The 19352-nt window shown below is 52.5% G+C and overlaps 1 protein-coding gene across 1 annotated transcript in view; it reads left to right on the top strand.

Annotated features, from left to right (window-relative positions):
* Nucleotides 1-6089: 6089 nt before the first annotated feature.
* LPIN1 (lipin 1) overlaps nucleotides 6090-19352 on the top strand; it is a 68592-nt gene continuing 55329 nt past the window's right edge. Inside the window, exon 1 of the mRNA XM_060027080.1 lies at nucleotides 6090-6128. The gene's annotated coding sequence lies outside the window, so the exon portion shown is untranslated. The remainder of the gene's footprint in view (nucleotides 6129-19352) is intronic.

Raw genomic sequence — 19352 nt, 5'->3', positions numbered from 1 at the left:
TGTTAGCTTATTGCCTTTATCCAAAGGAAAAACAAAACTTCCAGTTCCTTTGTGACAAGAGCTAGTTTTGCACCGTGGAGCAAGGCAGGACACCTGCCGAAGTTAGGCGCCTGCCCTCCCAGGGACGCTGGGAGACGGGGGCGGGGTGGGGGGCTGGGGGGGTGGGGGGCATCTTTCTGTTTACATTTCTGAGAGGTGGCTGCCAGGTGCTAGGAATATTTCTGAGTTGTACAGGTGCCCAGAGGCTTATTTAGCTTTTAGAAAGATTTACTTTTTAAGATTTACTCTCAAAGGGGCAGAGAAAGAATGTGTAGTAAGTGTCCAATAGTAAACGTGCTAAGGAGAGGGGGGAGGGGCAGGCAACCTCTTTCCCTTGTCGCACCAGGGAAGATGGAATCTTGTCTTGGTTTGTGCTGACCGTCACACCAGAAAGGAGCAGTTGAGTCCCAGCTCCGTACTTCCTTCCACAGAACGGAAGGGACGAAGGGTGGAGCGAGAGGCCAGAGGTTTACTGAGGCGGCGTTCCCATGGGTGCCAGAGGAGGCGATGTGGACGCTCCACCATCTTTGGTGCTCCTCGTAGGTGCACGTCATTTTGCTCAGGTGTGATGTTAATGTTCTGCTTTGGGTTAAGGGAAAATTGAATTTAGTCCTCCTAAGCACAAAGGAACGTGTGCTTTAAAATCAGGAAATTGACTTTAAGTCTCCGGAGTGGTTAATCCCTCTCCCAGGCTAACTAAACCTAGCCGATCAATTCAGCAGTCATTCAGCGTCTCCTCTGAGACCTCCCTGGGGGCCCAGCATGCACTGGACACCATGGAAGAGAGACGGGTATGAATTCATTCTTGCATTCAAACTGGGGAGTCCACGCCACATTTGAGCCACAGGGCACGAGCTCCCCACTTTCCCACATGCCTTCATGGGGCCTTTCCACGTGCTGGTCCTTCGGCCTGAAATATCTCCTCCCACTCACACTTCATCGGTCAGGAGTCTTCCCCAACCTGAAGGCCCAAAACGTGATACTGTGTTCTGTATCAGGCTTCTAAGTGTTCAAACTAAATAATAATAATAATAGTAGTAGTAATTATCATTACTATTATAAAACTCACCAGAGTGGACCATGTATATTGTGCCAGGCATTGCACTAAGTACTTTAGATCATTTATTCCTTCAAACAGCCCGTGAAACAGATATTTCACCCCAGTTCAGTAGAAAAGGAAACTGAGGGTCAGAGAGGTCAAGATCACATAACTAGCAAGAGGTGAAGCTGGGATCAGAGCCCAGCATGGAGCCCCTCGCCCTGGCATCTCCCATCAGGCTTGATCCGGTCTTCTCCGCTCTTCCATAGCACCTGCTTCTCTTCCTCCCTTAGTTCCCCCTGACATCAAGGCTCGGATGTTTGACAGACTTACGGAGGCCTTGAAGGAAGGTGCCACGTCTGGCTCACGGCTCGCTCTCCTACAGTGTCGAGCACTGTGTCTGGGGTACGCGAGGTGATGGAAAAGGGGATACAAGCAGAACTGGGGAGCACTGGACCAGGGATGGACAAGCAAAGGTAGTCATTCCTATCATGTTAGTGACCTGCGACTTTGTACTGTAGGTTGGGAGATGACCCGAGTCAATACAATTTCTCCCTTGAAATTTTGGGGTTAGGGGAACTGAGGTAGGTGGTCATGTGAAGGAAAGAGCTACCTGGTGAGCTGTGTGTAGAAGGCAACCCTGGAGAGGAAGCAGAGGAAGCAGCTGGGAGAGGGGAAGGGGGCAGAGCTAAGCAAGTGGAAAGACAGTGAGGGACAGAGAGAAATCTGCCACAGTTCAAGGCCCATTGCTGGAATCCCTGGCCCCTTTCAATGTATCATGCTCCATACACACACACAAACACACACACACACACACACACACTCACACTCACACTCACTCACTCTACTTGAGTTGTCTTGTATGGGTTCTGTTATAAGGACATTTAGAAGGAACATAAATTACATGTTGACCCTTGGCACAGGGTGCTGGGAGAGGAGATGGTGGGCTTTGAGAGAGGGAAGGCCAGCCGGCCAGGGTACAGGATGAAGGGAAGTGGACTCGGAGAACACTGGGTTGTAAACGTGACTGTGCACTTGAATCTCATGGGGAGTTCTGCGGTGTACCGATGCCTGGGTCCTGCCTCCAGAGACTGTGGTTAGTTGATGTGAATGCTGGTCTGGGCATCGAGAGTTTTAACAGTTCCCCAGGTGATTCTAATATGTGAGAAGTTTTCCTGGCTGGTCTGGGCATCCAGAGTTTTAGCAGTTCCCCAGGTGATTCTAATATGTGAGAAGTTTTCATGGTAAACACTGCTTTACTGTGTTAGGGGTGGATGAGAATGTCCAATTCGGAATAATTTTACTTATTCTCAGAACAAGAGATGATGAGAGCGATGACTTGAAGTCCTCGAGTATAGAGTGACTTTCCTCAACCAACCCCAGGTTCTAGGTCAACGATTAAAGAAGTTGTGTTTAGTTAGGCTCCAGGCAACGAGCAGATGCCAATGTGCCTGGCTATTGGCGAGTTTAAATGCTGCATATTTACAGATAGGAGAATTTGTTGGCAAATCCTGTCCCTTCTCCTTTCTTAATTGTTTGTTTAGAGACGACAAAGGATTATATCAGTTAGCATTGAAGATTTTATCTTAACTGGGTGCAAACAAAGGTCTATCAGCTGAAAATTCTAGTAGCTGAGCAATGACCTTGGGGCTGGCCCTGAGCCCACGGCCTGTAACGGGTTGCACAGTGTCTTCTTGCAGGAAGCTGATTTTATCCTGTAGCCAGCTTCCCTCAGTGAGGTCAGAGGCTGGACCACCATGTTTAGCTTTGGCGTCCAGGTTTCTGGTGGGGCTCCACCTTCATGATTTCATCTACAAGCCTAATTCCCTCCCCATCCCAAATGCCATCACACTGGGAGTTAGGGCTTCAACATATAAATTTGGGGGGGATATAAACATTTAGTCCGTAGCAGATGCATTTCCCAGTTGAATTCCAAATATGTTTTCTTCTCAGGTAGATTCATCTAGTATGGCCTTGCCAATGATTAACATACCAGTCACCAGTCACTGTCCCAGGTTCCCTAAGTGGCCTCACTCCTGCCACCTCATCTCTCCTCTTCCCTTCACCTCCCAACCTTCTCCAGAATCCAGCAGGACCCTGCTCTGCCGTGCTACATGTCTGTTCTCATTGGCAAATGCCTGTCTCAGACCAAACAGAGTGACTGTCAGTCCCGGGCCTGGCAAAGGAGAGACACTTGTTCACTACAAGGCTGGGGTAAAAACAGGGAGGGAGGAAGGCTATAAAGCGAAACTCAGACATTTGGTGTGTGTGATGTATACACCAAAGGACATACCTTCCGAGGTGTGAGGGCTGCTTCATAGAGACCTGGGTCCTGCAGGCCTGGCTGTGGAGGAGGAAGAGAGAACGATGTAGTTTCTTAGCAAAAATGTATTTCTTGTCCTCACCTGACTCTTTAGGAATCTCCCCCATGCGGCCAGGGGAGAAAGGATGTCCCAGCCCCGCTTGATCACCGGGACGCAGGCGGGGAGCCACTGCCGGGGCGGTCAAGGGACTTGGCGTGCTCCCCCTCCCCCATCAGAGGCCAGCGGTGCAGGGCCGGGGCGGGGGGTGTCTTCCTTCAAGCCCCGCAGGTGCCAGGTCTGCTCCGGCACACCCGGCCTAGAGCAGTGCACGTTAGCGCCTGCCCCTCTTCCTCTGGGGCCGGGCAGGTCAAGTCCCGCAGCCATGTCCAACCGGTCAGTTCATGGTGGCACTGAATAGGGTCACAATTTTTACGTGTATCTGTGCCATCGACCGACATTACTGCCCCCAACCGAACACTCAACGGAGGACAGACGCCGCGACTGGCCTGGTCCCCGCTGGAGCCCCCAGCGCTCAGCATGGGCACAGGGCGGCACTCAACACATAAGTACTGAATGAAGGTGGGGAGACAGACGGGGCTGGGGCTTGCGGGGGTGGTGACTGCTCTCCATGCCAGGCAGTGTGGCCCGCCGGCCAGTGGGGGACCTGCGTCTCCCTCTGCCCTGAGGCTGGGGGCTCTCCTTGCTTCCCTGCTGCACGGGGTGCCTGAGTCCCATGAGTCTTGGACTCTGCCCAGCGCGTGGCCCAGGGGAGGGTGCACTGTGCTGTCTAATTAATGTATCTGTTAGGGTGAATTAGGGTGGTGTGGCCTTCAAGCTGTGGCCAATTGTCAGCCGCTCCCCTTAATCTCCCTGTGACTTCTTTTGCCCTCTTGGATGCCTCAGCCCTCATCTATGATCCTCCCCCTAATTTGGGGGTGGGCCCTCTGTGCTTTGGTTCCAAGCATTCCCTCCCCCTGGTGTACCCTCCCTCCTCCTCCTGTGGAACCCAGGACCTCTCATACCTGCCTCTTCCCCCAAGAAACTCGCTTTGGTTAGCCCGCCCACGGGCACCCCGCTGGATTGCGACCCACTCCACCTCTGGTGGATTTCCACACTGCTCTGTGCCCTGCCCTCCGAGGGGGCGGCGCAGCACTGGGTGGTCCCTGGTTCCCATCTGATTCTTGAGGCCTCGAGCAAGGGAGTGCCTGTGCTGAAGGCCTCCAGCCAAACCCCGGCCTTGCATCCTACTGAGATTCCCTCCCTCCCTAGGAGACCAAGTCAGGCACCAGAGATAAAGTATAGCCCTCTGGGGGAAATTCATTGTTCTTTCTCTGGTATCCTTTCTGCCCTGGGCATTTACCGAACTAACCACTGTTGTCAATGTCAGGAGATGAGTCAATTGCACACCCATGTATTGTTTCATGAGACTCAGGTGAAGAGGGGCAAGAGGTCACCCTCCTGTCTCCCCTCCCCCTTGCAGAGCCCTTTCAATTGTGTAGGTAGTTAATCTGGAAAACTTCAGAATTCCCAGGATTGTTATTGTCACTGGATAGAAGGATGGAGATTTCCAGCTGGAATAGGGCGGCTTAGATCATTCTCGTCCCTTTTCTATGTAGAGAAGAGTTCTGACAATCGAGGAGTTGTAATTGTTTAGCCTTACACATCATCAGCCTTCTCTAGGTGTCCCTCCTAGGAGGAAGGTCAGCAGCCTGCAGGGTCTTGAGGCTGGGCAAGCCGGACAGTCTCTGTATCACAGCTGGGCTAAGCACTGAACAGATCCTGGGAATCACCACTCCTTAATGTATACGGTTCTAGAACTTCAAAATCTTTCAAGTTAGCAAAGGCCATGTATTTCACGTGATGGCCATTTCCATCCTCAAAGTGGACCTGCCTCCGATTTTCCAGATAGTGAAACCGAGTCTGAGTCTTTTTAGGATCGAGGGTGCTTGCATCGCTTTGCCCTGGCATCACTCCTCCCTCCTTCCTCCTCCAGAGGCTGGAGCAAGTTTACGCATCCCGGTGGTTTCCTTCTCCTCTTCCGAGTTGGGCTGAAAGTGGCAGGTCCAGGGATTGGCCCAGGGGATCACCTCAGCTGTCCTGGCTGAGTCACAGCTGGGTGACTGCTTGGTTGCAGACCGCACAGCAAGGGCCCTCCCAGGGGGACTCCAGCCAGGGCAGGATCAGCAGGGCAAAGGGCTTTCGTGAATCCAGCTCAGTTTATACTGAAACGTGATCTAGTGTCTTCTCCTCATTGCTTGTTGGAAACAAATTCTCCCTGCAGAGTCTGGACTTGTTTAGATGCAGTGGAAATAATGGGGATAGCAGAGAAAGATAGCAGATGACCCTAAACTTCTACCTAGAGCCAGCCGGCTTCTTCAACGAGCACCAGAAGCCTTCCCCTTCCCGACATGTCTGGGTTGGCTGGAAAAAATCCCAGTCTTAGAGTGGCCAGAAGTGCACTCGTATTTCCTTCCGAGCCCGCATCTTCCGTCTTCCTTCTGCATCTCAGTAAAGAGCACTAAGGCAGGCGAGGAAGGAGGGGGCGGGCTGCCCCGGCACTTCCTGCGAGGGAGGCTCTGCCGCCTGGGGCCGGGCGGGCCCTGAAAGCAGCCGAGAGGCTCGAGTCTCGTGAGGCCCCTTGCGCCGCCCCACTCGCCCCGCCCCCGGGGGCCGGGCCGCGCAGACCAGGAGCGCGAGGCGGGCTGGGTGTTTGCATACAAAGGCGGCCAAGCGTGCGGCGCCGCAAGGTGAGTACCAGCCTCCCCGCCGCCAGCCTGCCGTGTCGAGCCTCCGTGGAGCCCCGGCCAAACCCCGGCCGCCGCCGAGGTAGGGGCCACAGCCTCTGCGGGGCCAGGCTGGGCAGGGCGGGGCACCGCCCAGGGGCGGGGGGCGCGGTCGGGCCGCTGCCGGCCGGGGGATGCGGGACGACGTGATGCCCGGGGACCACACTCTGTCCCCGCGGCCCTTTCGGGGCAAGTGTTTCAGGGAGGGAGGCGGAGAACAGGCCCACGGACCCGGCGGCCTCGTGAGCTTCCCTCGGGCCTTCTCCCAAAGGGCTGACCTTGATCGGCGTGGCGAACTCGAGGGGTGGCCGCGGGACTCCGTCCTGGCAGGACGTGTGGGTAGTACTTGGGCGGCAAGCAGCCCTTGCTTAGCGCCGGGGACTTTTATGAAACTGGTCGGGGAGGTGGGGGTGGGTTATTTGGGATTCCTGCTTTGCTGTTGAGGAAACAGGCTCGGGGAGGTTGACTTACGTGCCCAAGGTCACACAGCTGCGGGGCGGCAGGCTGAGCCCGGGTTGGAATCCTGGTTCTCGGATTACATACAGTCTGGTCCCTCCACTGCCAGCTTCTGTGCACCTTTCCTGCAGCCTGCTGGGTGCTAGGCCTTCCATCAGATGCCCCTGCGAATAATTTTATTTTGGGGAAGGTGAGGAAAATGTAGGATGAAAAGTAGTGTTTTGGAAATACCTTGAAGAGCCGCGGAGCAGGGGTGTGTATAGATGCCCGGCTGGTCATTTGCGTGCAGGGTAGTGGCTGGAGAACGCAGATGTCAACCCGGTTTTGACCAACAAATAGGAACTTGACTAAAACAACTGGCCGTGTTAATTCAGAGAATTTTTAGAGCCCAGTAGTTTGGAGGAGTTTTTTGGAGACATGAGCTTATCAACTGTTTTTATGGGAGGGGGCGGGTAATGGGGGAGTGCTTGTGAAATTTACTGTTTGTCCCTGTTCTATAATTCGGGTCTTATGAGTTAGTAAGCAATTGCAGAAAGTGCAGCAACTGAGAAGTAAACACACACATACGCGTCTTCCCCCCCGAAATGGTGGACATCTAAGAGTTTGTCTTCCGGTTCTGTGTTTTGATAATGCTTCGTTCACATCTGCCGACATCTGTTTTATTATCGAGTGTTTTGTGTGTGGGTGTGTGGTTGGAGCTTTTATGCTTGTTTGTGTGGAGGGCCGTGTGGTGTGGAGCCAGGCCTGGACAGAGCCCTGGACCTGAACTTAGTGGGCCTGGAGGCCTGGGCTCTCGTCTGGGTTCTGCGTTAGCTTGGCAGTGGGGCCCTGCCCAGGTGCCTTCACCATCCCGGGTCTCAGTTGCCCCAAATCTCAGCACTCTGGGAAAGAATGGCTGCAGAGGGCAAACCTGCTGAGTCTTGTTGCAAGGGAGAGAACTTGGGCACTCGGGTGGGGCACTGACGGATCTCCTGGTCTTGAGGGGACCTCGGAGAGGCTGGGAAGTCTGCCCTGGGAGGGGGCAGTGTGGCCAGCCCGGCCAGAAGGAAGTCTGTAAGCCTGCCCCCCACCCAGTCAGCTGTGTTCAGGGCCCTGGACCAGAGGGCGGGGTGGAGGGCAGGAGATGGAGAGAGATTTCAAAGGAAGGCCTGAGGCCTGTGGCGCGCACAGGCTGGTGCAAAGAACTTGGCTTTGTAGTTTTACCCACTTGTAACTTGGGCCAAAGACACATGCTCTCGAGTGTCTCTTGAGTGTTTCTTCTCCTAGGCAATGAAGAGAGACTCACACCCATTTGCAAGTTATGGTAAACGTGTTCACTGAGATACACAAGAGCCCCTGGGAAAGAATGCGGGGTCCCTGTGGTCACTGTTATTTTAAGGGAGGAACGCAGGGTGCCAGTGAGGAGGGCTAATTGTGGAGTTGGGACAGTCCTGCCTGACTCTGGCCTCTGGGCTGTGAATCAGCGCTGTGGGTCCCCCCTCACGCTGCGAGTTGGCCTCCGCTGGGTCCTTTCTCTTCTGGGTTCAAGGTCTAAAAGGTACCCAAATGTGATGAATTGATTTGGGCAGGGGTGCCGATGGGCATGGATGACACTGCAGGCAGCTCATTCCAGGGAAGGCCTGTTGACGGGAATGGCCTTTGGAGAATTTTGAAAAAGACCTAGGAGACGGTGGTCCCGTTGGGACACTGAGGCTGGTGGTTTGACCTGTTTGCACTTCAACTTCCTCAGCGTGACCGAGCCATGAGAACCGGGGGCTGTTGAGGTGACAAGGAACGTGCGAGGCCGCGATGTCCGGTCAGCGTTGGGGCGAGTGCCCTGGGGAGGGCGGGCGAAGTCCCACTTCTTAGGTTTCACTGAACCCTGGCCGGGTTTATTACGCCCGGAGCCCACTCACTTAGAATCGGAGTGGGATTTGTGAAAAGAAGTCGAGCAAAGTCCGAGCAAAGCCCATCAGCGGGAGCTTTCTAAGCTGTGAGCAGAGGGTCTAGAAAGAGCAGGGGCCTGACACCTGCTTTCATTTCCGGCAGCAGGTCCAGCTCGGGGGATGCAATGTGCCGGGCTCGGGAGACCCTCCTGACAGTGGGGGGGGGGGGCTGTCAGGGAGACTGTGACCTGTCCCCCTGTCCTGTGTCCTCCACACTTCCCTGTGTGCCCCTTCTCCTTCCTCTTCCCATGTCTCCCCCCTGACCCCGCCCCACCTTTTATTTAAGCAACAAGAAGTGAATACTGGCCCAGGCCAGTATTCTTCACAGTGCCGCCTGTCACCCTCTGGTCCTAAAATCAGTTTAGTAGGCCCATGGGCATTTTAGAAAAGGTGAAATAGAATAGAAGAGAAAATCCCAGACCCGGACATACTAATCTTAGGTGAGGTATTGTTTTGTGAAACTTGTTTAGCTGAGATGGCGTGTGTGTGTGCCCGTGTGCCCCCGCGTGCGAACTCTGGTGGAGGGAAGCGGGGTGTGTGAGACCCAGTGCCCGGTGTGCGGGGAGGGGCCCGCGTGTGTCAGGTGTTGGGCGAAGGGGCAGGGCTCCGTCTGGAGAGGATGCTTTTCCGCGCCGGTGATGGAAACCACATCTCTCAACACGCTGAGCAGGTTTGGGATTCTTGGAACAACCGTTTTTCCTGCTGCTGAATGCTGGGCTTTCGAGTAAAGAGCTACAGGTTGTTAGAGCAGAGTCATGGCTCTGCATCGACTGCCTGCCGACCACAGACCCTGCATTCGAGACACCCTGTGTGCCCAGTGCTCCTGGGACACCATCAGCACGCTTCTACCACGTGCCTCCTTCCCGGAAGGCCCGTTATCTCCTTGGACACATGTCTTCTCTCTTTTTGGTGAAATCTTCGTCTGCATTGATTGGTCTCTCTAGGCATCCACCTTTGGTTTACAGAAGATAGAGGCAGCGAGGGTCGTGGGATAACCGGGCACCCACAAGGCAGCTCCCCGCTTTGGCCAGAGAATTTCCTGCCGGTGAACTCTGCATCGCTCCAGCCTGTGGCCCGGTCTTCGGGGTGCCTTTGGGCTCAGATTTTTGGATAAATTGGAAATGTATTCCCAGCCTATTGGAATCTAACCATACCCTTCTGATATTTCTGTATTAATTTCAACCAGTAGTATTCTTTGGCCCTGTCTTTTTGGGAGGGTGCGATCTAAATAGTTGACGTATGCAAAGCGCTGTCAGGCTGCAGCCTTAACTCACAGTCCGGCCTTTGGTGCCGTGTGTGACCAGAGGGTTAGCACCTGGCTTTCGTTTGGCCGTGCACTTGGAAAAGAACTCCACGTTTACCCATCCTATGAGGTGGGTGCTGTTAGGGTCGTCTGTTTTATAGATATGAGACTGGGCGGCCGAGGGGTCGGTCAGTCGTTCATGGTCATGGCTTAGCAGGTGGTGGAGCTGGGAGGTGAAGGCCGGCTGTCTGCCTCTGCGGACTAAGCTTTTACCCCTGAGCTGTAGGCAGCACTCTTGAGCGTCTGGGTGATATTTGGGTGGAGGGAGCAGGGTTCACGCAGAAGTCACAGAAGCAGGGCTTTCTTTTTGGCCAAGACACAGACCTGGACAGAGGGCCCTTGCTGGGGTGGAAAGAGAGGCTGCAAGCCCTGTGCTCCATTCGTGAGTTGCGGGGTCAAGAGCTGGGGGATCGGGGTCTAAACCTGGGCCTGTTTTTCCAGCACATTGGCCACCGGGGTAGTTCAGCTGCCTCCACCCTCCACCACCCAGGCCTTTTGTGCTCCTTGGCAAGGACCTGAGAACACTCATCACACAGGATTGTAAGATCGGAGCATTGCACAATCCCAGCGCTGGAGGAGCGGTCACCCATCTGACCCTTCCGACCAAAGCAGGACCACCCCGCATCGCCCCCGCCTGTCCAGCAGTTTCAGTGCTGGGGAGACCCTGACACCAAGCAGACCAGAGTTTGCCATCCCTCCCCCAGTTCTCTGAGGTCATTAAAAATTAACGTTAAAGCAGTACATGCGCATGTAGAAAACAAAACCCAGGAACCAACGCCTTGGAAATATTTGTGATGAAAAGTGAAGGTCTCCTCCCCTTCCCCAGGCCTGTTCCCTAGGGTGAGCCTGTGAACCTTTTTGGTATGTACATCAGTCCATAATTTTTTTGTGCATATGAGAATATGTATAAATGTAATTCTTAGAAATGGGTTCATATTATAAATATTTTTGTACTTTTTTCACACAGTATATATACCTTTTCATGTTAGTATTTGGAGAACTACCTCTCCCTCTTTTTTTTTTTTTTAATATTCTTTTCATTTCTTTTAATTTTATTTATTTATTTATTTATTTGCAGTACGCAGGCCTCTCACTGCCGTGGCCTCTCCCACCGCGGAGCACAGGCTCCGGATGCGCAGGCCCAGCGGCCATGGCTCATGGGCCCAGCCGCTCCGGGGCATGTGGGATCTTCCCGGACCAGGGCACGAACCCATGTCCCCTGCATCGGCAGGCGGACCCTCAACCACTGCGCCACCAGGGAAGCCCCCCTCTCTCTTTTTTTTTTTTTAACAGCCTCATAATATTCAATTATATGGTGTGGGTGGTCCCTAATTTACTTAACTGAAGTCCTGTAGATATTTGTTTCTAATTTTCCTTATTATAATCAGTGCCCTGATTACTGTTTTGTACATAGCAGAAGAATTGCTGGAGTTTGCTGGTGTGTGCAAAAAATGACAGCTGTTGCCACAATGCTCACCCCGTTTATTACCCCTCCGGCAGGGAGTGGTGAGTGTTCGTTTCCTCCTGTTCTCACCAGCCCCTCAGGTTTTTACAGAATGCTTTGATTTTGGACCACCTGAAAGGCCTCCTTTGATTTGCATATCTTAAATTATGACTAGGATTGAGTATCTTCTCATACATCTTTGACCAAATGGACTTCTTTCTCTGTGAACTCTCTCTCTCTCTTTTGCTCATTTTTCTTTTGGGTTGGTCTGAGGCCATCTTAAATTGACATTAATATTTTAGAGGTGGATGGTATTAGCAGAGCCACGGGGTTGCGAGAGCGATGGCTGGGGTATTGAATTTTGGCAGAAGTTCCAAGAAAGCAGTGTTTCTTGGCAATCTGTGACCCTGGAGAAGGATTCTGCCGATTTTGGATGAAATGCTGATTCTTCTGGTGTCACAATGAGGAGAGAAGTCATGAGACCTCCCTTCCCTCATCTTGACAAGTGTTCGCAGCGCTGCCCCCTGGACCCATACGAGACTGGGGCAGCTGGCGCGTTTGTGCATCTGCTGTGTGCCCAGAGTGTGGGGCTCCTCCCCTGTGGGCGGCCTTCAAGGAGGAGAAAGTCTCCTCGGCCTTCCCTTCCCTCTCTGTCTTTGCTGAGTGTCTGGAGTTATTCTGGACGCCCGCTTTCCTGACTGACTTTGCAGAGTGGCAGCCCCCTGCATCCTGGGCACACTCACGCCCCACGCCTCCTGCCGTGTACCCTGCGTCCTGCAGGATGGCCTGCAGCTGGCTCGCCCTTCCTCTGGGCCTGGAGCTGAGCTGTGGTGGGCAGGACCTGCTTAATTCAGAGAGGGCTTTGGCGCGGGGACCCCAGGGTGGGCTGGTTTTGCTGCTTCATCACTTTTGTCAGGAAGTATTGATATTAGTGTGACCTGCAAGCTTTTCAAAAGCATTGCAGGTTTTTCTGGTGAATTTTTCTTACTTTGGACCAGAGCGCCTCCTGAAGAACACTGGCGTGCCAGTAAAGTCCCCGCATCCCCAGGGGTACTGACGGACACAGAAGTTTGCTCCCTTGCGTATGAAGTTTCTCTTAGTGCTCCGTTCAAGATGGTCGGACATGGGCTTCCCTGGTGGCGCAGTGGTTGAGAGTCCGCCTGCCGATGCAGGGGACACGGGTTTGTGCCCCGGTCCAGGAGGATCCCACATGCCGCGGAGCGGCTGGGCCCGTGAGCCATGGCCGCTGAGCCTGCGCGTCCAGAGCCTGTGCTCCTCAAGGGGAGAGGCCACAACCGTGAGAGGCCCGCGAACCGCCAAAAAAAAAAAAAAGATGGTCGGACTAACACATGGGGCAGCTGCTGCCAGACTCACCTGGTCCAGACTGGCCGGGGGAAGGGACCTGCCCCAGCGTGTGCTGTCAGCGCGTGTGCTGTCAGCGCGGCAGGGGTGGGCGTGAAGCCCAGGCACCCGGACTTCCAGTCTGGCGTTGTTTACCCTGCGTCACGCTGCACCTAAGTCATACTTCCTCGTTGGTCTATATAATTTATCACACTTGCCAACTGATAAATATCAGTACGCAGTGCTCTGAAGAAAGACTTCCTCTTTGCCGTTGCTGTAAATAGCACGAGGAAGATACGCTGTTTATAAACCAATTTCATTTCCATGTAAGTCTTACTAGTCATAATATCATTTTTGGAATTTCTTAGAAATTGCCTTTTTTTAATGCTTTGTGTGAAAACCAGCGTTTGCCTCGTAACCTCCCAGGTGAATGTGATCTTGGCCAGTTCCGGAGCAGCACGATGTTTCTGTTGTTACTCAGAGCTGATCAGACCTCACATTTGGACCCCAGACGTGGAGACAGAGTCTGGAACGTGCTCAGCGGAGATCAGCCAGGGGTGATGGGTGGACGCCCCCCACCCATCCCTGTGAGGCCCGGCTAGATTGCCGGGGCAGTCACACAGCCATCCTCAGATGAAGAGAGAGACGTGCCGGGGCTTCAGGGAGCTGTGGGGAGAACCCCAGAGAGGCAGCCTCTGTCGTGTCCTCGAGGAAGAATGGTCCTAGCTAATAAAAGCCAAATGGCTTAAATACGCCCAGTGGCAGATGCTCACTCTCCCAGAGCAAATTCTTCAGCGTCCAGAAAGGTTATAGATGGACGTCCACGTTCAGTTGTTCAGTAACTGAGCCAGCTAAGATGTAAGACTTCCAGCTTCTCAGGACAGGAATTAGCCCTGGCCGGTGCCAAGCCCCGTGCCGGGCACAGGTGAGCTTTTGTGTCACCTGTGGGTGCAGGGGGAGTGGACGTGTGTGGGAAGGGGTGGGATTGGCTAGTTACTCACCAGTCCTCAGAGGTGACTTTCAGATGCTTGAGGTAGATCAGGATAAAAAGGAGGAGGGGAAGGTTTTATCCATGGGCATTTAATTTAGATTTTAATGGTAAAATCTCTTTGCCCTTTTTCTTCGTTAACTCAAAAGTAATGAGACCCTTTCCAGAGCTGCAAGGTCCCTGGGGCATGGCCCTGATTATTAGCTGGTGGCAGGGCTCGGCCGAGCCTGTGCGCCTGCCCTGAGCACCTTCTGCTCACCTGCGTGTGCCACCTGGACATGTCAGAGGATGAGGCTGGTCTGCCGCTCCTGGACCAACCGGCAAGCACAGACATACCCCTGGAGCAAGCAGACCAATTTCCAAGCCAGCAGATACAGCTCTTAAAACGTACCGCGGTGGATAACTTTGCCTTCACCGTTGGAGAAGTGAATATATTTTTAAATGCTGTGCGTTATATTTACCTTTCCGCAGGTGTAATTTAAAGTCTGCGCACGCTGCCCCATAGGTAGGTCGGACCATCAAGTCATACGGGAGGCTGGCAGGATTGTCATAGCGTTGGATATAGACTGAACCTGGGTTGGATGTACTTCCACCCCTTACCCTGCCCAGGTTATACATAGACTCTGCAAACTGGGAAAATTATATACCTTGCATCATGATGATAACTAAGCAAACAACTTAAACTCTTGATGATTATCCCATCTGGACAGTGGACCAGCCTTAATGGTATGTGAACACGGACAGCAGGTTTAAAGGTTTGTGTCACGCCGGTTTGCTGCGTTATTGTGTTCGCCTAGCGCTGCCGGTAAGTATCCACTCAGTGGATATCGAGAAGTCCCTCAGATGCGCTCCTTTGACCAGAGTAGCTGGCAGGCCGGCCCGCTGGCCCCGGAGAGCAGCAGCTGGTTGGGTTTCTGGGGGTGTGATCCTGCTGCCGATCACAGGAGCACAGAGTCAGAGGCCTCGTCCTGCGTGATGTTGGGTTGGTTTTCCAACCAGGACACTCCCTGTATGTGCCTTAAACCCAGAGTCCACAGGAGTCCCTTAGGCACCTGCTGTGAGGGGAGAGGTGACAGAGCACACGGCTGTGTGCACAGGTGGGGGATTCCCGGCAGGCTCGCTCCAGGAAGCCATGAGTCATCCTGAGGACAGAAGTGCTGAAGATGTCTTCGGATCCCAGACTGCATGAAGGAGGGTGTCTGACCTTTTAGACCCTGAGGACTGTGGGGGAAGGTTTTGAATTGACCTTCTGCAGCCCCGAGGAGGGGTAGCTGAGGAAGGTGTGAACGCCTGTGAGAATGTCGCACCCAGAACCCACGACTGAGTCCCACTTATCGAGTCATTTGCTCAGGGAAGAAATGGCAGACGTTCGGCCTGTGCTTTCCAAGGGCAAAGACCTTTTCAAAGTCACCGTCTTGTACCTCGCTCTTGGTGACAGCGGCGAGGCCTCATCAGAGAGGCCGTGTGAAGACCCGGCCGCCGTGCACACAGCTCACAAGTGCCAGAGGAAGGCGAGCACATCCAGGCCTTCGGAGCCCCATTGACTAAACACACATGCGCACCTGAAAGCGGAGAGCTATGTTTATCTGTGACCTTGTTGAGGACTAGCAGCCTGGGTGCTCCAGAGAGGTAAGGGGGGAGCCAGCGGATAGAGGAATTTTTTGCTGAAAACAAAAAATTTAGTTGAACATCAAAAGATTACTGCTGGGCTTCCCTGGTGGCGCAGTGGTTGAGAGTCCGCCTGCCGATGCAGGGGACGTGGGTTCGTGCCCCGGTCCGGGAGGATCCCACATGCCGCGGAGCGGCTGGGCCCGTGAGCCATGGCCGCTGAGCCTGCGCGTCCGGAGCCTGTGCTCCGCAACGGGAGAGGCCACAACAGTGAGAGGCCCGCGTACCGCAAAAAAAAAAAAAAAGAAAAAAAAATTACTGCTAATGACAGAACCCCAGACATCTCAAGTTAGAAATTTGGGAAGATGCCAGAATCTGGGCTCATTGAAACGAATTCTTTGAAATAGATTTTAATTGTCTAGGGCGGGTATCCTGTTTTTCTCCATCCTGAGTTCCTTCAGGGTGCACCGTTGGGGTGGCTGCAGTGGCGGGTGGCTTGATGGTGCGGCGACATTCATTGTTTACCAGAATGGCAGGCAACATTTATTTTTTTGTCCTCACCCCCAATTTTATGCAGTTTCTGTTTTTCCTACTTATCCTTTATCTTTCATGGCCTGTTTGTTGTCAAGAAACGTGTTATGAGCTTGTTGCCTAAACTGCGTTTGTAGTGAATTTAGTTGGGGGCATTGTCTTCATGAGTTTTATGTTCCTGGGAGAGAACAATTCCCGTTTTCTTAGTTTCTTCTAATTGTTGAATTTTAGCACGGTTCCCCTCATACCCAGACTTGCTAAGCTACTTTGAGGCGGTGTGTGCACATCTGGAATTTTTTATGATGGGACAAAAAAAAATTCCCAAACGAATCCCTCTCCCCTACATCCCCGCTCTATCCCTCCCCTGGCCAAAAAACAAAAAACAAAAAAAAACCCCCAATAACCCTAAAACAAAAAAACAACTCCAAACCCCTGATTTCTTGCTTGGGATGAAAACTTGCTTTTATGATGTTGTTATGACCAGGTCACAGAATCGTCAGCTTAGAGCCCCATTTTTGAATTTCCTTTACAACCTCTTTGTTGGATCGTGCCTGAGATTCTTTGAATACTCCCACTGATGCTGAGCTCACTCCCTCTAACGAGTCAGTTCTCGTAGAACTGACTGTTCTAGATTGTGCTTTCCACCCTGGCTCTGGGATGGCCTCTCTCTGATTCCAACTTTAATTACAATCTCTGATCACTGGGGTAGCGCTGGATACCCTGTAAACGTGTGCCGAACGTTACCGACCTTTAGAACTAGATGACTGCCATCTGTTCCGCTAAAGCCACCAGACGGGTCTTTCTTTAACTGGGCCTCACCCATTGATACCAGTTCTGTCCAGCAAGAACGGGAGGCAACGCTACGCACAGCAGGACAGGGAGGGCCAGGGGTTCAACCTGGGCTCCTGTCCTCACTGCCCCTTACTGGCTGTGTTGCCCTGAACACCACGCAAGCCTGGTGCCCCAGTTCCTTGTCGGAAATGGAGTGATGATGTCGGTCCTGAGTACTCAACCTAGGCAAAGGAGTTTCATAGATTTGCATCAGATGAGCTGCCCTGGGCAAAGGAGTTTCTTGTGTCGTGAAGTGCTGAGCAAATGTCGTGTGGAGGCTTGCGTGGCCTTTCACCTGGGATTCGGGAAAAGGTGATTATTAGTGGTTAGTGGCCTGCGGAGGATTTGCGGCACCCACGGGGTGGGCGTTAGGTCTGATGGCTTTGGAGTATTCCTTGTTCTCCAGAGTCAGTAGGCACCCGTCGTGGTTTTCCAAGCCCATTTAAATCTTTCTCCAAACCATCATTTTATCTTCTTGTCTCCACTTATTCTCCCTGGAGTTCCTGGTTGTTGCGTCAGGTAAGAAGCACGTGTGTTCAGACTGCACCTGCAGCTCCCCGGAGAGCCTCACGGAAACAAGAATCGGTCTGGGGGCGGGGGGGGGGGCTGGGTTGACCGACAAAAAGTTAACATCATACGGCAGTAGAATTTGTTTTCTCAGAGAGCCTGAAATTCTGTTTCATTCTGTATGTCCTTTCAGAGATGATCCACAGGTTAGCCTTTGCTGAAATTCTAGTAGAGTTGGGGAATTTGTTTTCAGTAGTTCTCTTTCATTAGCTTCTGGTACGTTTCCTCTTTTCTCTTTATGTGATGACCTGTCTCCTCGTTCCTCATTAAAGCACTAGAATATTGTCCCCACCCGTGTGGCCATGTCTGCCCTGGGGGCCCCCTTTGTGACATAGCTTCGCATCCCCCTGCCTGCCACCGCCCCAGTCCTGTTGTGCCACGATGGTCACCAGGGAGAAATAGGCTTCTCCTGCACTCTGGTCCGTCACTCTGGGACGTGCGTTTGTTTCAAAGTGATAAGAGTAGGACCGGGGCAGCTTTGATTGTGCGTCCTCTGTTTCCATCGAACCAATGCAAAAGCGTTCCCAACCAATGAAGCATTTTCACTTTTTGGAAGACAGTCACCATATAGATTTAATTCAATCACGTCATTCCACACGTACCTATCTTAATAGACAAATACAAGAGATTAGGCTCCTGGCAAATGCTGAAGAATGTAGTCAAAGGTAGCCTGGGAAGTTAAAGGAAACGTGGTCGTGTGTGGCCGCAACATTTCCTGGGTGCCCAGAGATGAGCAGGCCCCCTCCCCGTCCTCAAGGGGGGCAGACAGCTTGCTGGATGGGGTCTCTCCAGCAGCTTGACAAATGACAGCCTGTGTTTATCAAGCAACTTTCCAGGATGGGAGGGGTTGGTGTTAACTGAACAGGAGGGCCAGTGGAAGGTTCAGTTTGCAAAACGATGAGTGATTTTGGGCGCGTAGATGAACAAGGTATCCTGATATGCAGATGAGGACGTTGGAGACGCGATGGGAAATACAGGTTAAGGGGTGATTGTAGAACTCTTGCGGGACTTAAAGAGATGAAGGTAGAAGGAAATGATGAAGGTGAGGAAGGTTTAACAAACATGGGGATTCTGAGAATTGTGTTTATTGAGACAGTTTTGCACTCTTTTTGACCTTTGCTAAGGTGAGGTTTCTCAGCCCCGCGCCCTGATCCACCAGCCTTCCTGGAGAGGAGTAGCTCCGACTTGGGTGTCGCCTGTCGTAGCATCACTGTGTCACGGCCGGGAAGCACAGCCACAGTATGAAAATGGAGACACTGTTATTTCCTAGATAACATGCCTTCGATAATAGTCTCCTTGACAGACCCGGGAAGGGAATTAAAATCACTTTTATCCACTTGCATAATAAATGAGTGGGGATGATTCCTGAATTGACGATTAAAGGGACTGGCCTAAAATAATTCAAAGCCCCGTATTTAGGTTCTTTTTTTTAAAAATTAATTAATTTATTTTTGGCTGCGTTGGGTCTTTGTTGCTGCGCAGGGACTTTCTCTAGTTACGGCGAGCGGAGGCTGCTCTTCGTTGCGGTGCGCGGGCTTCTCATTGCGGTGGCTTCTCTTGTTGCGGAGCACGGGCTCTAGGCACACGGGCTCAGTAGTTGTGGCTCGCGGGCTCTAGAGCGCAGGCTCAGCAGTAGTGGCACACGAGCTTAGTTGCTCCGCGGCCTGTGGGATCTTCCTGGACCAGGGCTCAAACCCGTGTCCCCTGCATTGGCAGGTGGATTCTTAACCACTGCGCCACCAGGGAAGTCCCTAGTTTTAATAATTGATGCTCTTCAAGCTGAAGACGCTGTTGATTATGAATGTTGTAGATAGAATCCCCAGTGGGAATATGCTTTTGGAGTTTTGTGCTCCATGGTGTATTATCTATTTGGGTCTAACACCACTACTGCAGTGGTTTCTAACTTAGGGAAGAGTATCCAGAAAGACGCTGTTCCAACGGCATGGAAGAATCTTAGAAAATTAGTAGTATTCCAGGAGGTCAAGCTGGAAGATGTCATGTTGAGAAAAATATATTTACCTGTTTCCTAACCTCAGAGTTAAGCACAGCTTAGAGAGCCCCAGTCTGGCCAGAGGGTTTTTTTTGGAGGTTTGGTTCAGCTTTCCTTGAAAAACTTTGGAACGAGGGCTGTGGAATCCCGTTTCACGTGGTCAGTGAAGCCTCGTCAGGTGAAGCAGGCGTTTCCTGCCAAATC

The sequence above is a fragment of the Delphinus delphis genome, chromosome 12, assembly GCF_949987515.2.
Source record: "Delphinus delphis chromosome 12, mDelDel1.2, whole genome shotgun sequence".
Lineage (NCBI taxonomy): Eukaryota > Metazoa > Chordata > Mammalia > Artiodactyla > Delphinidae > Delphinus > Delphinus delphis.
This window is presented reverse-complemented; position numbering and strand designations above follow the sequence as displayed.